This window comes from Pinus tabuliformis, chromosome 1_2 (assembly GCF_031772625.1).
Source record: "Pinus tabuliformis cultivar Carrire ecotype Pingquan chromosome 1_2, CPIR1, whole genome shotgun sequence".
NCBI classification, from domain to species: Eukaryota; Viridiplantae; Streptophyta; class Pinopsida; order Pinales; family Pinaceae; genus Pinus; species Pinus tabuliformis.
Window position 1 is genome coordinate 240,977,237 of NC_142298.1, and position 18,859 is coordinate 240,996,095.

General features: G+C 41.9%; 1 protein-coding gene across 1 annotated transcript in view; it reads right to left on the minus strand.

Annotated features, from left to right (window-relative positions):
* The window catches only part of RAB11C (RAB GTPase 11C), a 69,854-nt gene that overhangs the window by 31,061 nt on the left and 19,934 nt on the right, over positions 1-18,859 (minus strand). The window lies entirely within an intron of this gene.

The window sequence follows — 18,859 nt, forward strand, 5'->3', positions numbered from 1 at the left end:
GAAGTTGAGATTAGCCATGATGTCACCTTTGATGAAGATATGGCTCTTAGCAAACTTGACAATCTTCCTATACTAAGGAAATTTGAAGAAGCTGACACCAGCAAACCGGAGGAAAAACAAGATGAAACGATGCTCGAAGTGGAAGAACCCATGGACCCTATTGATCCCCCTTCGCAAGAGCCTTCATCTTCTAGGAAGAGGCCCTCATGGCTTAGGGGGACACTTGATGATGCTGAAGAACACATTGCACCCAAAGGGACTTTTCGGGAAAGCAAGAAGTCAACCATGTATCATGGATACTTGACCATTATGAGCACAATCAGTCAAAATGAGTCCTCATCATTTGCTGAAGCTGTGAACCATCTAGTATGAAAGGATGTTATGACTAAGGAATATGAGTCCATCATGAAGAACGATGTCTAGGATGTGGTCCCCAAACCCCAGGACAAAATTGTTGTCACTTCGAAATGGCTTTACAAGATAAAGCATGGAGCTGATGGAAGTGCTGAAAAGTATAAGGCTCGTTTTGTCTCTCATGGCTTCTCTCAAAAGGAAGGTATAGACTATGACAAGATATTTGCACCTGTTTCCTGATATACCACTGATGAGCCCCAAAAATGTACAATTATTTGGGCTCATTCAACCTCCTAATTTGACTTAATCCACCATTCTCATTTGTTTATTGCATGTTTTTGATTATTTTTATGTTAATAGAGTGAATTTGGTTAGTCATTATGCCAACAAGTCTAATGGGTGCTTTGTGTAGCCTTGTTGGTCAACTTGGAGACAAAATTGAAGGTCTTAATGAGCACTTGGCAGCCAAATTCGTGGGAGAACAAGCTAGAGGATTTGTAGGAAGGTGTCCCCCTCATTTATGGACCCTTACCTCGAATTCTCCACCATCAGCTCGGAGTTCAAAGGCCACCAAATCAATGAGCTCAAGGGCAGCCAAGCAAGTCAAGTTGGACTGCTGTTAACTCCAAGTCTTGGGCAGCCAAGTCCCTAACTTTTAGGAGGACTGTTGGGTCCTCAAATTGTATAAATAAGAAGGCTTGGGCCCTCATTTTGGTTAGCTAGTGGTTGGTCATTTTTGTTAGCTAGTTGGTAGTCATTTTTGGTAGCTAGTAGTTAGTCATTTCGTAGCAGCTAGTTAGTCAATGTGGTTTTAGCTCTTTGTAAGCCAGTTTTGGCATGACATTAGACTTTTGATTATGAATAAAAGCAAGCAGTTTTGGATCAGATTTTGAGTTTTTAAAGGAGCCTAAAGCTCTCGGGGTTGGGCCCAACCTGAGAGCTCAAGCCTCCTTCCTTTGTATCAATATTGTTCCTTTAGCATTTCGTTTCCATTTTCCTTTACATGCATTTGAGTATAGCTGCTGATTTAGATTTCCTGTAGAAGTCAAACAGATTGGTTTTATTAGTTAGAACTGTTGTAGTTGTTTGGAAGTAGGCTGAGGCATTACTTAGATCCATTCATGCACTTTCATATTCAGCATTGCTTCTTCATTCCACTGCCATGCATGAGTTTCCTTCACAATTTATATTGCCGTTCATTGATTTTATGTCACAGGTAGCTCAGGTTGAAGCATTCTCGTTTTGGTGACACTCACAAGCATTTGTTTCATCTACACTACTTTCTCTTGTTCCATCACTTCGTCCTCCACCTTGATCACACCTGCAAACACATCTTTGATCCCTGCTCCGCTCTGTTATCTCACAAAGCCTTTCACTCCTCACGTACTTCCATTCTCTAGCCCTTTCGTTGACATAGCCCTTTACCTTCCACCCTACTCCCTACACTCACTTCCCATCCCATTCTTTCACTTCTAAAGCCATCACCAGCCTCATTCCTACCTTACACATCTCCCTCTACCATTTCATCATCCCTCCATCACTCCAAACACTTACGGTAGGTCATCCTGTAGCCATTTTTAGACATCCTGTAGAAAACAGAGTATCCTGTAGGATCCTCCACAGCCATCCTGTAGGAGGCCACTCTCTCGGTTGCTGAGCATCTGAATGCGAGGAACCTCTGTGGATGGATGCTAAGGATCCCTAGGGACCTCTCTTAGCCTCCCCAACCTGTCCCACGCTTTCCTTCCTTCTCCATCCCATCTGCACAACCAAACCCTAGTTAGCACAAGATCACAATCATTCCACATACTTAAAGGAAAAATACAAAAACATAACTTTCATGATGCAAGTAGTTTAGATCCATGCATTTACACTTGTTAGAGGTAATGACAGTGTTGGTAGAAGTTGCATTTACATTCTTTGCATTATAAGAGGTTAGACTAGTCAAATTAGGGTTTCCTAGGGTTACATGCTTTGATTTGCTTTCAGTTCATTTTTGTCAAGTAAAGTAGCTTTCCTTTGAGATTAGCTTTCGTCCATCAATTAGCAAGCTTCTTCTGAGAGCCTATAGAAGTTGGCTTGAGCCCTAGCGGACTTGTGCCAGCTGACCAAGTGACAGCTGCGACAAGAGCTAGTACTTGTGCATATAGCACCGCCGCTTCCAAGTTTGTACGAACTACCGGGTTGATAAAATTAAGAGACAGGAAGCCCCAGGAGTTGTAGCATTATTGCTACAATACTGGAGCTCACCATCTTTTTGGCGCCGTTGCCGGGGAAGCGGCAGAGTATTGGTGATTGTTGCTATTCTTCTATTTTCTACTACAACCTTCTTCTAAGTAGTTTATTTCATTTCCATTATGCAATTTAATTTATGCAAAAGTAGATTAGCCTTTCTTGCTTTCCTAGATTAGTATTTCCCGCTTTCATAGATTAGCATTTCCTGCTTTCCTAGAATAGCCTTTCAATTCCGCATTTCAATTCTGCAAGCGTAGATTAGTGTTTCAATTTCGCAAGCGTAGCCTAGCATTTCATTCTTGCAATTTGATTTGAGCAAAATAGATTAGTCATTTCCTGCTTTCATTTCCATTCCGCATTTTCATTTCAGCAAGATAGTTAGTTGCAGTTCAAACTATTTCATGCCTTGTAGGAGTAGAGCTAAGTTAGAAAAATGATTGCACAACACCCCCACTGCTTCACACAGCCAACGTTCTTCTTCGATGGCTGTGATGAAAGAACCCCTGGGTGGACATCAAGACATATCTGAAGAACCTCTAGGGGAGAAGAAGAAGAAAACATTCCTCTGGAGCAAATGGCTACAAGTAGAGATGTTGGGAGCAACATCTTGTCCAAAGATGAATTTGAAAATCAGATCAAAGATTTCAAGAGGGATATGAGGCAGTTTCTTGCCATGCAACTGGATACCTTGCGGATCCAAAAGAAGCAAGAAGAAGCCAAGAGGGCTTTGGTCATTTTTTGTCCTAGGTGCCTTAAAAAGCATCCTAGGAACGAATGTCCAATGCACTCCCTAGAAGTGTGTTTTGTATGTGAAGAATACCATCCTACAGATCAGTGCCCTTCCTTGCCCAGAATCAAAGCTGCATATCAAAGAGCCAAGGGAGCCACTGAATCACTCTATTATATGAACCAAAGGAGGCCCCATGGACCTAGATCTTACCAGCAGGAGCTGCAAGGGATACCCGAGACCTATTATGACCCTTATCAAGCCACTTTCATGCCTTCTTGGGATCCCCCTGCTCATCCTTCCTGGTCTACACCTCCTCCTTGGTCATATTCTCCTTGTTCCTTCACAGATCCATATTATGCCCAACCAGTTGCTCATTCATTTCGCTCTTATGCTCAACCACAGCCTCAGTGGAATGCACCTTATCAGGAGTGGAGGCCCCAGTACAACTCTCATCCCGCTCATTTTCCTCCACCACCTGCTCATCCACAACCATCGCCTCCTCCTCCACCAAGGCAACCCAAAATGCCTACCCAACCACAATGCCATCCATCTCCATCTCAATTTCACACCTCCACTCAGCTACCCGTACCTCCATTTCCAAAACCATGCAATGGAGCAGCTCAACCCAATTGCAAATCTGAGGCACAACATGTGCAAATGATTCCTCGTGAGCTCAATGATGTTCACCAAAGCTCAGGAAAAGTAATGCAAAAAAGAGATCATCTTGAAAGCATTGAAGGACCAAAAGCAAAAGAAGATTCCAAAGAGGAGATCAAAGAACCATGGGCTGCACTTAATGAAGAGAAGAGATCAGAATCAAAGATCGAGAGAGTTTCCTCATGGTTACCATCAAATCTTCCATGTATTCAAGAGAAAGATCAACAAAAAGAGGAAGATCAGAAGGTCATGATAGAAGGTGACACGAAAAATGATCCAGATCAGCAAAGGAACCAAGGATATCAAAGCTATATTGAGATGTGGTTTCAGAAGGTCACTAAGTTGCAGCAGCACTTTCTTCCTCAGCTTTGTTTGATCCCTTCAACGCCAGATCATTTGGTCTCTGAGATCTGGATACTTGTCCAAGCATGCATTTCGAGCCTTCACATCATTTTTTCTCTAATATCGATGTGCACATGGCTCCATTGGAAGTATTCTTATACTTGAGAATGAATTTGTTTTTCAAGTAGGGTAGGGTAGAACAAAAGAAAAAAAAAAAAAAAAAAAAATGAAAAAAGAGGAAAATAGAAATCTAAGGTGAAAACCTCCTCGGAGGCGCCTTAGATTGGCTCATTGATTGAAAACCTCCATGAGGCGGTCAATGGGTTGGAAAAAATAGAGAAAAGAGAATAAGATCTTTGGGTGAAAACCTCCCTTGGAGGCGCCCAAGGCAGGCAATTAGGGTGAAAACCTCCATGAGGCGCCCTAGTTGTTTTTCAAAAAAAAAAAGAAAAATAAAAGAAAAAAAAAGCTAATCTCCATTTCATGTTGCAGCAGTGACATTGCAGGTTGCAAGAAGGACATTGTAGATCAGGTGGATCACTCAAAACAAAGACAAAGGAGTTTTTGTGCCTTCTACAGGAAGTTTCGTATCTTCTACAGGAAGCTTACAAAAAAGCCAAATTGATCTCCAAAGAGGACCCGAAGGCTTGGAATATGTCCATGAGGCCTACACTCATCTATGTTTCCACTCCTCACCCCTTTTCCATCATTCTTTTCATATCAATATGCTTCTTTCCTCAAAACTGTGTTTTCTACAGGATGCTCTATATTTCTACAGGAAACATCCTGTAGAACCTTTGGACGAGCCAAATACAATTTCAAAAGTGAATCTAATGGTGGGAATCTGTTGATTAGGCCTACAAGCACTTGTGTGTCCATCCCTTGCCTTCATCCATCACTTTTTCCACCTCCTTGTGCTTCTCATTGTGCTTCTACAGGATCTTCCTGTAGAAATTGTGGGAAACTAGGCATGCATTTCAAAATATGGTTTGGCGAGCATGGTAGCTTCCTCAAGGGTTCAGAAGCCCTCATGCCATCTTCCAACTCCTCCTCCATCATCTCCATACCTGCATCACAAACAAAATTCATTTTGTCATCCCATGCAAGCACATGCAAAAAAGCCTTGAGGCAAAAATCCATAGAACCAAATTTGTTTTTGCCATAACTTGAAAACCATGCATCCTTTTGACAAACCGTTTTATGGGGGATTGTACAAGGTCGATGACAGCATGCCTGAGCAGTTTCATGCAATTCCGATGCACGGTTTCCAAGAAATCAGCCTCCATCACCATCAGCCATTTTTGCATTTTCTCCATAACCGTGCATCCGTTTCAAAACCTGTTTCATGGGGATATGCATGTGAGTGATGGTAACCTACCCAAGCAGTTTCAGCCGATTCCGATGCACGGTTTCCGAGAAATCGACCTCTGAATTCTTCAGCCATTTTCCATTTTTCTCGAAATCCGTGCATCCATTGATCACGAATTTGCTATGGGAGATGCATAATGATGGTAGGAACATGCCCACCAAGTTTCAGCTCAATCCGGTTTGCCGTTTGGGAGAAATGGCAAAAAGAAGTTCTGGTTTGGTGAAGATGCAGCAACAGCAGCTTGAATGTGCAAATCTGAACGTGGAAATGAACTTTTGTTGCATGCATCCGTCCAGAGGGCACCTGCACAAGAGAAAACAGCCATAAATCATCAATCAAGCTACCATACATGCAGCAAATGAAGATCAACACATGCATGCAGCAAGACGCTTCACAAAGCAACCACGCACGACTTGCAGGTACGTGACTTAACCTTGTTCCTCTGTTGCATGAATGTAATTCGAAGCATTGCATGAACGAATGAGATGGTTGTGGTTAGAGAATCGGTGGCCAGCCAACTGGACACCCTCATCTAGTTCAACAGCGCTCGGTGGGTGGATACGCCACGTGTGCTCAGCCAACTCAGGAAGAAAATTGAAAACGGGCAGTGGTGAACAGTTTAACCTTCAGCGTGATCGATGGACGTGATTATAGGCAAGGAACAAATAGTTAAACACTGCAGTGATGACCGACAGTCTGCATGGGGCCAACGTGCACTTCGCCAGCTCACCCTCCATCAGTGGAAGCTTCCATAAGCAGCCAATTGAACGCAACCGTGAAATGCCCTCAATCCGCTGATTAATTTGCACTTGCATTTGAATCCATAATAGTAGTTCTCCTGTGTGTGCACGGAATGTTCAACTGATTCTGCGTCAAATTCTCTTCCATGGGTCCTATTAAGAAATTCCTTTGTTGGAAGCGATAAACCATTGTAACACTCACCTATGCACATGTCCAATCTCTGTTACATGGTTGGTGTAAAAATCAGCTCTGCACTATGTCTGTGAGAGCTTAATTCTTGTTGATCAGTCGAGTTCTGGGGTAGCAGCAGTATTATGACCTGAGAATTGGTCAAAGGAAAGGTCTACACAGTGATGAAACTCTGTCATAAGAACCAAGAAGAAAAATCACAGGAACGCAGCTCTACAGGAAGGTGAAGTTTTCACGTAAGAAACGGTGGCAGAAAAGAGGTAACTCTGAAACTCCTTCTGCAATTGGCTTTCAAAGGTGGCAAGGTCATTATTCACAGTCTGGTCATAAAAAAAAAAAAAATATATATATATATATATATATATATATTGGATTGCCGTCCCTATACTATCGCTTCTACAGGATAGCAGTATAATTAGACTGTGGTCTGTGAATTCATTGCATGCTCTGTCTATAAGACCGAATTTCCTTTGTATCTACCGCCTTTGGTCAAAACCACTGAGTTCATCATGCCTGGTGGGGTTATCAGGCGAGAGCCCACTGATTCAAATACACTAAAGAAGAAATCCGGCAGTGGTAGGGCTCTTCCCCAGAGCACAATGGATGCCTTTTTGTGATAAGCTGCAGGATCATTGAGAAACAGGCTTCTACAGGAAGCCCAAAATTGCAGAAACAGGCTTCTACAGGAAGCCCGAAATTGCAGAAACAGGCTTCTACAAGAAGCCCCAAAAAGGTAAAACCCAAAGAGAAGAAGGTGGACATCCTAGCTAATGAGGCAGCAGCCATACTTACCACCATTAGCACGCCTCCAAGACCAAAAAGGAAGGGAAAGAGGCAAACCTTCATGTACTTTAAAGTAAAAAAAGGAGCACACAAATAAAAGTGGGCAAACCCAAACCATTCAAAGAAGCAAATTGTCATTGAGGACACACAAGCTAAACAAAAGAAAGAGTCTCCTTCAAAGAGATCCATCATCTGTGAATGAGGAAGCTAAAAGCCTTCACCTAAAATCAAGATGATGGACTCAAAGACAGTTCTACAGGAAGCTGAGAATTCAACAGGAAAAGCAACAGGCCGTGAGGGAGAAGAGCAGAAAGGAGGAGAAGATGAAGGCTGCCACAGCATAGTTCAAGGAGACGGCACCCCCAGCCAAGCAAATCAGAGAAAATTGGTTCTACAGGAAGCTAGCAGACTGTTTCCACAGGAAGACAGAACAGTTTCTACAGGAAAGTTTGAAAAGAGGGAAGCCAAAGGAGAAATCGGTCGAGATGCTAGCCAAGAAAGTCACCAAGGCCATCAAAGACAAGGGGAGAGATTTGGTTGCTCAGAGGATGAGCAACACTTTCAGTAGGGGGGTGATGATGAGCCCCAAAAATGTACAATTATTTGGGCTCATTCAACCTCCTAATTTGACTTAATCCACCATTCTCATTTGTTTATTGCATGTTTTTTATTATTTTTATGTTAATAGAGTGAATTTGGTTAGTCATTATGCCAACAAGTCTAATGGGTGCTTTGTGTAGCCTTGTTGGTCAACTTGGAGACAAAATTGAAGGTCTTAATGAGCACTTGGCAGCCAAATTCGTGGGAGAACAAGCTAGAGGATTTGTAGGAAGGTGTCCCCCTCATTTATGGACCCTTACCTCGAATTCTCCACCATCAGCTCGGAGTTCAAAGGCCACCAAATCAATGAGCTCAAGGGCAGCCAAGCAAGTCAAGTTGGACTGCTGTTAACTCCAAGTCTTGGGCAGCCAAGTCCCTAACTTTTAGGAGGACTGTTGGGTCCTCAAATTGTATAAATAAGAAGGCTTGGGCCCTCATTTTGGTTAGCTAGTGGTTGGTCATTTTTGTTAGCTAGTTGGTAGTCATTTTTGGTAGCTAGTAGTTAGTCATTTCGTAGCAGCTAGTTAGTCAATGTGGTTTTAGCTCTTTGTAAGCCAGTTTTGGCATGACATTAGACTTTTGATTATGAATAAAAGCAAGCAGTTTTGGATCAGATTTTGAGTTTTTAAAGGAGCCTAAAGCTCTCGCGGTTGGGCCCAACCTGAGAGCTCAGGCCTCCTTCCTTTGTATCAATATTGTTCCTTTAGCATTTCGTTTCCATTTTCCTTTACATGCATTTGAGTATAGCTGCTGATTTAGATTTCCTGTAGAAGTCAAACAGATTGGTTTTATTAGTTAGAACTGTTGTAGTTGTTTGGAAGTAGGCTGAGGCATTACTTAGATCCATTCATGCACTTTCATATTCAGCATTGCTTCTTCATTCCACTGCCATGCATGAGTTTCCTTCACAATTTATATTGTTGTTCATTGATTTTATGTCACAGGTAGCTCAGGTTGAAGCATTCTCGTTTTGGTGACACTCACAAGCATTTGTTTCATCTACACTACTTTCTCTTGTTCCATCACTTCGTCCTCCACCTTGATCACACCTGCAAACACATCTTTGATCCCTGCTCCGCTCTGTTATCTCACAAAGCCTTTCACTCCTCACGTACTTCCATTCTCTAGCCCTTTCGTTGACATAGCCCTTTACCTTCCACCCTACTCCCTACACTCACTTCCCATCCCATTCTTTCACTTCTAAAGCCATCACCAGCCTCATTCCTACCTTACACATCTCCCTCTACCATTTCATCATCCCTCCATCACTCCAAACACTCACGGTAGGTCATCCTATAGCCATTTTTAGACATCCTGTAGAAAACAGAGTATCCTGTAGGATCCTCCACAGCCATCCTGTAGGAGGCCACTCTCTCGGTTGCTGAGCATCTGAATGCGAGGAACCTCTGTGGATGGATGCTAAGGATCCCTAGGGACCTCTCTTAGCCTCCCCAACCTGTCCCACGCTTTCCTTCCTTCTCCATCCCATCTGCACAACCAAACCCTAGTTAGCACAAGATCACAATCATTCCACATACTTAAAGGAAAAATACAAAAACATAACTTTCATGATGCAAGTAGTTTAGATCCATGCATTTACACTTGTTAGAGGTAATGACAGCGTTGGTAGAAGTTGCATTTACATTCTTTGCATTATAAGAGGTTAGACTAGTCAAATTAGGGTTTCCTAGGGTTACATGCTTTGATTTGCTTTCAGTTCATTTTTGTCAAGTAAAGTAGCTTTCCTTTGAGATTAGCTTTCGTCCATCAATTAGCAAGCTTCTTCTGAGAGCCTATAGAAGTTGGCTTGAGCCCTAGCGGACTTGTGCCAGCTGACCAAGTGACAGCTGCGACAAGAGCTAGTACTTGTGCATATAGCACCGCCGCTTCCAAGTTTGTACGAACTACCGGGTTGATAAAATTAAGAGACAGGAAGCCCCAGGAGTTGTAGCATTATTGCTACAATACTGGAGCTCACCAACCACCATCCGCTCGATCATAGACCTTGCTGCTTCGCAAGGATGGAACTTACATCAAATGGATGTCAAGACCGCGTTCTTGCATGGTTCGATCAAAGAGGAATTCTATGTGGAACAACCCAAAGGATTTGAGATTCATGATCGAGAATCTCATGTATGCAAGTTGAAGAAAGCCCTCTATGGGTTGAAGCAAGCACCCCGAGCTTGGTATGAGAGAATTGATAACTACTTGATGAAGTTGGGATTCACTAGGAGTGAAGCCGACCCTAAGCTTTACTTTAAGGTTGAAGATGATAAACCTCTCATAGTGGTGTTGTATGTTGACGACCCCTTTCTGACAGGTGCAAACCCTCTCATTCACAAATGTAAGAGGGAGTTGGCTTCCGAGTTTGAGATGAAGGACCTAGGACTGATGCACTATTTCCTAGGACTGGAAGTTTGACAAAAGCCAGGGGAGATTTTCCTATCTCAAGGAAAATATGTGGTGAAGATATTGGAGAGATTCGGTATGGTGGATTGCAAGCCCATGACTACCCAGATGGAGCTTGACTTCAAGAAGTTAAGCAGTAGTGCTACCAGACTTGTTTTGCAAAATGCTACCAAGTACCGTCAACTTATCGGAGCAATTGATGTTCTTGGTGAACTCCTGTCCAAATATATGTTTTGCAATCAACACGTTGAGTCAACATATGGTTGAGCCTCACCACTCACATTGGATTGGTGCCAAGAATCTGCTGAGATACCTTCGTGGCACAATCACTCATGGGTTGAGATACACCACCTAAGATGTGACATGGATGTACCGATGTTGATTGGACAGGTAGTGTGGTGGACCGAAAGAGCACTTCAAGGTGTTGTTTCTCTTTGGGATCTGCCTCAATATCCTAGATGAGCAGGAAGCAGAAGTCGGTGGCTTTGAGCACATTGCTGCGAGTATGGCCTCTTGTGAGGTTGTTGATTGCGGAAGCTCTTCAGTGAGCTGTTTGGATTTACATTGGATACTACCGTGATCTTGTGTGACAACCAAAGTGGGATTTGTTTATCATAGAATCTCGTATTTCATGATCGCTCCAAGCATATCGATATCAAATACCAATATAACCGGGATATGGTACATCAGGGAGCAATAAGGCTCCAACATATCGGTATAGATGAGTAGGTCGCCGACATTCTGACGAAGCCCTTGGGAAAGGTCAAATTCTTGACTTTCCAAGAACAACTTGGAGTCGTTGAGAGACCCTCTTATGAGGGTCCTGCATGTCGGATGCACTGAGCTCTGGGAGCTTCGGGGAGCATGGGGTACTTCTTGGAGTGACATGCGACTACAGGGCGACTCACCCTTCCCTAGTGGTGCGCTATGTACAGGGTCAAAGGTTCAACCTTCCCCTATGATAACCCATGGCGACTTAGGGACAAGATGAATGGTTCTCCTGTCGAGGCATCCTACCCATGCAGTCTGGGACTCATGGGAAGTACCCCTCATCTGATCAATGAGCAGGGAAATGGGGTTAGGGACCATAGTAGTACTATCGATGGATGCATCGTTGTATCTACCGTACTCCCTATGCTAGGATGACCTCCATTGATCTGGGATCAATGAAACTGATCTGGGATCAATAAGAGTGGTATGACACACTCTCTGGGACTAACTTCGGGTCAGTGGAGGATGGTATGATACATCATCAATCATTTCTTCTTCTTCATAGTTCAACAGAGCAGAGCAAAGCGAGCAGTGCAAGGCAATGCATTTGATGGCAGAGATAGTACCAACTATCAGATGGATTAGCAGATGGAGTTTTCCCTAGTTGAGAGGGAGTGTTAAAATTGGCAACTAGGGCCAAACTCCATGTGGGTCATCTTATTTATGGCAACTGATATTTTTCTTGGATTCCTCTCGTCGAGAGGTGTAGGATTGATCTGACGATCATCCGATTCCGACAAGTATTTATGGAGATATGAATTTATTTGTATTTACTTGACAACTTGTCAAGGTCGGCCAGCAGCTAAATGTGTGGCACAAATGCTCAGCGTTTCATATAAATACAGGTGAGGTTGAGGCATTATTCATTCATCTCATCTCTCACATTCTTCTCTCCTTTGTTGATTGGGTTTACACACAAGGAGAAGGCACACACGTGGGAAGAAGGAAGGACGAAGTTGGAGGACGCAGAAGGACGCAGATCTGTTTGACTGCGTTGACTTTGACCAGGGCTGCAGCAAGACATTTTGACCAGCGTTGACCTTTCTTGAGTGCGGTTTTGGTGTGGCTGTCTCTCCTAGGTAGGCTGCAGATTTTGGCACACAAACTGAGGCATTCTGACCTTTGGTTTGACCAACGTTGACTATCCTAGTTTGTGGCAGCAAGTTGACTTCAGATTGATTGTGTTTGACTGGGTTTTTCGGATTGTTTATGGGCTGCCCCTTCTTGTTGTTGGAGGCCTAGCTAACTGGGATATTGACCAAATATATTGGAGGTCATTTCTATCTTGTTTGACCAGCTTTGACTTTGTTGGTTAGGGTTTGTTGTTGTTGTCCCAAAATTACAGATTTATGTATTTGTACTATTTCTCTCTCTGCCGAACTATTGAAGTTTATAGAAGAATTGATCAAAGGGTTTCCCCACATTGGGGTTTGTCCCTGGCTAGCCGCCAAATCTGGTGTCTCTTATCTTGGCTTGTTTTCTGTCGATCTATTAATGTTCTATCAGCACTTTATGTTATGTTAATGTGATTGCTTAACAGTGGCTAATAAGAAGAAATTGAAGTAAACTGCACTAAGCATAGAACATACCATAAATTAACACATATGGAGAAAGTATAATTTTGTATCCCATTCAAACTTCGCAGACTAAACAATTTTCAAGATTGATGGGATTATGGCATTTTCATTGGATTCTATCACATATGAGGGTATGTGATTGGCATTTAATCAAGAGCACCAAGCCCTATAAGTGGTGTTGCTTGTTGAATTCCCTTGTCATGACCTTAGCAAAAATGTACCCTTCACTCAAACCAAAATCATTGATCAAGCATGTTAAACTTTTTCTACCATATTTTAAGGCTTGGATTACGCATTTTCATTAAAATTGGTTGTTGTCAACTAATGTTTATCGAGGATCAAGGTAGAGGAAAACATTAGACAAAAGTAAAAGAATTAAGGATGATACTAATGATGAGGATCTCAATATAAGCAATGGCAGAACACTTCCCGTTAAGGAGTAGTGGAACATGCATGACAATGCTACCCTGCAACTACAACATTTGACAATATGAGTGCTTTAACAATTGGTGAACACTTCTTCTGTAAAGAGATGTTTAGCAACTAGCTCAATTTATTGTTTTGTACCTTTCGGTCTCTATACTTCAGTGTGCAAATGGCCTATTTTGTAAACATAACTATTTAGTCATGTTATTGTTCGCAGTTGCTAGATAACCTATTTCATTCCATAAATTAATGATCTACTTTCTATTATATGCTATGTTCCACCAAGTTTCTAGGACAAGGGAGCGTGGGAGTCGGGAGATCCCACAAGGGAAACATGTGGGAGCATCGCCAAAATTTAGGAAAATTCAGGGAGGGCAACGGGAAGTCAAGATAGCTATAGGTGTCCCCATCTCTAAATTTATAAAATATAAAAATAATATTTGATAAAATCCCAAAAATAACAACTCATCCCAGGTGACCCCGTAGAGGCAACGCAATTAGCGATGATTGTATTATGATGTATCATGCAAAGTACGAGACGACATTTAACAACATGGGTGCTTTAACAATTGGTGAACACTTCTTCTTTAAAGATATGTTTAGCAACTAGCTCAATTTATTGTTTTGTACCTTTCAGTCTTCATGCTTCAATGTGCAAATAGCCTATTTTGTAAGCATAACTATTTAGTCATGTTATTGTTGGCAGTTGCTAGATAACCTATTTCATTCCATAAATTAATGATCTACTTTCTATTATATGCTATGTTCCACCAAGTTTCCAGGACAAGGGAGCATGGGAGTAGGGAGATCCACAAGGGCAACATGTGGGAACATCCCCAAATTTTAGGAAAATTCAGGGAGGGCAAGGGGAATTCAAGGTACCTAGTATATGAGTCCCCATCTCTAAATTTATAAAATATAAAAATAATAATTGATAAAATCCCAAAAAAACAATTCATCCCATGTGACCCCACAGAGGCAGCACAATTAGTGATGATTGTATTACGATGTATCATGCAAAGTATAAGATCAAAAGTTCAAACCCCCCTTATTTTGCCTGTGAGCCATGTGTTGGAGCATGTGTGGTTTCATCTAGAGGTTATAGTGGTAGTGGCCGAAATCGACCCCCTGTCACACAAGTAAAAGCCCAATCTAGTAATTGATTCCTCTAGTCACAAAAAGAAAAAAGAAAAAAAAAAACAATTCACCCCATACCTGACACACAAGTACAAGCCCAACCAAGTAACCAACTACTCTAGTAACAAAAAGAAAAAGAAAAAGAACCACATGTAAATTCACCATAGTGCAATCCGGGTCAAAATGCTATAATCTTGATATCCTGGAATCCTAAAAACTATTAAGTTTGTTGAATTTCGAACGGGTTATGAAATTCTACTTCTCCACATGAAGTTTGATGAGGTTGGAACTGTGAAAATTCTATTGCACTTATTGGTTATTATTCTTCAATCTTTGCAGATTATTTGTCTTCTAGATATTAATTCATGACAAATACTGAATAAAAACACAACTGCAATTTCACCAAAAATTAATTGCATGAATTGAGAAAATATCACACAAAAAAATTGGACACTGGTGGGCCAAATAGTCTCTAGAAAAAACCCCGAAGGGAAAACCAGTGTTGCAGATGAGGGTTATATTATTTCTTCAACAAATCAAGGATTACATAAATTATTTGCCTTTCACTAAAAAATCTTGGACAATTTTTCTCTTCACTATAGCCGACCAAATCAAACTGGGAAATCAAGAATCTCCCTCTGCAAACCAACTCAGCCTCTCCTAGGCAATTCACACTTCCTTCTGCAACACTAACTGGCTAACTGGAAATTCGAACTGTCCTTCCCGGCAACTTGCACTGCCTCCGAGAAATGAATCTGGTGAGTTATGTTGCCTCCAGCAACTCAATTGACCAACTCGCACTACCTCCAGGAAATTGTTCTGACAATTGGCAACTGAAACAAGTCTCTGGTAACTCGCAATGGATAAACTAGCTATTTGCACTGCCTATCTCGGCCTTCCTCCTGCAGATTAATTCGGCCTCCTTCCTTCTCTCAGAAACCTGGAATCACTGTGAAAAAATTCTCTGAAAATTCTCTCCTCAATTTCTCTTGTTGAAACCCCGTTGTTGGTGTCTCAAACACCATCACTGTACCCTTGTTATCTCTACAAATTTGCTTGTTCGAATGATCTCCAAAGGCCCCATCGATCTCCTCTTATAATCTCTCATTGACGAATCAACGGCCACGATCTAACTCCAATCAATGGCTAAGATCATCTTGACTTCTAAAAATCACTTTTCTAGAAGTCTCTAGAGCAAAATCGATTTGTCTCAATTAATTTCAATTAATTAACCCATTTCCCTAAGTTAGACTTGGGAAAATAATTAAAATTAGTTAATTAAATCTAATTAAAACATTTCACTTAGAAACTTTTTCTAGGTATTGGGGAGAATTAATCTACATGTACTCCTAGCCTCATAGACACCATGTGAGGCTAGAACACCTATCTAAGCTACAAAAACTAACACGCCCTCTTACCGAGGAAGGTGTTCCCCACAATTCCCAACTCATTCCTGAAGAAAACAAACTTAGCTTTACTCGAGGCCTTCATCAAAATATCTGCAACCTATTGATCATTGGAAACATAGTGTAGTCAAACTGATCCATGTTGTACACAATCCCTGATGAAGTGGTATTTGATGTCGATGTGCTTCGACCTATCATGAAACATTGGATTCTCAAAGATCTTGATGCAACTATGATTATCACAGTAGATAATAGTCGACTCTAACTTATGACCAAATAGTGCCACTAGCATCTTCTGAAGCCTTTTAGCCTCACAAGTAGCCATGCTCGTTGTCATGTATTATGCTTCTACAAAACTCAGTACCACAGACTTTTGCTTCCTGTTGTACCAAGAGACAACCCTTGATCCAATATTGAAGCAACACGCTGAAGTGCTTTTCCGATCCACTGCAATACCTGCCCAGTCTACATCTGTATACCCCATCAACCAAACACCACCTCGAGTAAATGGAAACCATACTTGACTGTACCTCGTATATATAGCAACACATGCTTCATTATTGACCAATGTACCCTTTTCAATTCAACCATGAAAGACTAAGAGTGTTGACCGCAAAGCAAATGTTTGGCCTTGTGATGACCAAATACATAAGGTTCACTCTTCTTGCTCAAACACATATATCTTCCTCCAATTGGTAATCATAGGAGTAGACATGGGTCTACAGTCTAGCATCCTAAATTTCTTAGGAATCTCCATAGCATATCTCCCTTGACCAAGGAAGATCTTTCTATTTGTCTTTCATACCTAGAGAACTATAAAATAATGCATCAACCTCAAATCCTTCATCTCGAATTCAATACCAAGTCCCTCTTGCAGTCCTCTATGATTCCTAGTGACCCTCTTAGAAATAGATCATCCACATATAACATGAGAATGAGAGACTCACCTCCTACCATCAAATAGTAGTGATTAGAGTCTACCTCACTCTTCACAAAACCCATCCACTGCAAGTAATTGCTAATCCGACCATACCATGCTCTAGGAGCTTGCTTGAGTCCTAAAAGTGCTCTCCTCAACCTGCATACGTCGGTATCCCTCCCATGTAACTCAAATCCTTTTGGTTGTTCGATGTACACCTCCTCTTTTATTCCTCCATTCAAAAAGTCATCTTGACATCCATTTAATAAATTTGCCATCACATCTATGTTGCTAGAGAGATCGCGACCCTAATGGAAGTGTATCTGACCACTGGAGCAAATGTCTCTTCACGGTTTATGCCCTCCTTCTGAGCAAAACCCTTGGCCACAAACCTAGCCTTGTACTTCTCTACACTGCCATTTGCAATGTGTTTGATCTTGTTAATCCAATGAGAACCAATCACTACATATCTAATGGTTTGGGCACAACCTCCCACACATCATTCAGCATGATCGAGTTGTACTCACTATCGCATCCTGCCACACCTAATGTTATGCAACCTTCCGATAACTGGAAGGCTTACTATCAATGAGCTCACTCATCAATGCCTTGTACCATGAATACCTTTATGGCGGTCTCCTATCCCTAGTGCTCGATCTAAGATCTCATACAAACTCCTGCGCATCTCTCAACATCTGAAGCACCTCTTTGTTCCTTCTCACAGTAGTGGTGGATGGAGCTTCATGCTCCTCATCCACTTGTTGTTGCTCCACCTACTATGAACTCTCCTCTGCACCTATACCAGTGCATGTATTAGTGATTGTACTTGTACTATTGCCCTGTGCCTAAGATCCTTGTTCATCCCTTGGAGCTTCTGCTAGCTCACTCTGATCAATTGTTGGCAATTCGCGAGATCTTCTAATAGCCTTCTCCTCCTAAAACTTCACAAATCGTCTCATGATAACCTTCCTGCTACTTAGAATGTAGATCCTATATGCCTTGGACATTTTGTTGTAGCCAACAAAATATCCCTTTTTTGCAGTCAAATCCAACTTGGTGTGTTTGTCATCTGGAACGTGACAATAAGCTATGCTGCCAAAAATCCTGAAGTGTCTGACTTCTGGCTTCTTTCCTGTAAATGGCTCCTCGAGTGTCATCTTCCCAAAGCCTTGTGAGGAACCATATTCTGAATGTAAATTGTTGTATTACATACCTCTGCCCGGAGAAATCTAGGCATGTCCTAGTCATATAGTATGGCCCTTGTTGCTCCAACTATCATCCTATTCTTCCTTTCCGCAATCCCATTCTATTGTGGGTTGTATGGAGTTGTCCATTCTTTCTTGATGCCCTCCTTCGCACGGAACTCCTTGAAGGATTTCTCTACATACTCACCTCCATTATCTGTCCAAAGAACCTTTATCCTCTTACCTATCATGTTCTTCACAAGAGCCTTAAACTCTTGGAAGCAACTGAAGACTTCGCCCCTTGTCTTCAAGAAGTATATCTAGGTCTTCCTGAAAAATATCATCAATGAAAGTCACCAAATACTCATAACCCCTTAGAGATTTCGTAAACAATGGGCCACATATATCGTAATGTATCAGGTCCAGCACACCCTTGGCTCTACTGTCACTCCTTGGAAACACTGCCATCGCAAACTTCCCAAGCACACGCCCTCTACACACATTGTTGTGTTCCGTGCTTATTTCTAGAACTCCTGTCACAGTTTCTCTAAATAATTTAAGTGCTCCATGATGGATATGTCCCATCCTCCTATGCCATAATTCCCCCATGTCTTTGTTATTGTTATTGCTCACTAGTTCCTTTGGGGCATCAAACTGCAACTAATATAACTTGTTGCTTCTCACCCCAATCTGTTTCATTGACTTCCAATCTTTGTGCTTTATGTACACCTTCGACCCTCAAAAGTAGACATCATATCCCTTATCCTGAAGAGTTGAAACTGAAATCAAGTTCATCCCTAAACCTGGCACATGCAGCACTCCTGTAACATTAGTGCTCTTGCTTGAGTCCCTCTAAAAGGTAATTGTCCCTCTCCCAACTGGAGTACACTTGGACTTATTGCCCATCTGAATCTGGAAGCCTATCTCCTCTTCTTGGTAACTAGAAAAGTATTCTCTAACTCTCGTCATGTGACATGACACACCACTGCCAATATACCAGACCCCTATGGAGGTAGAGCTAGAGAGGCAA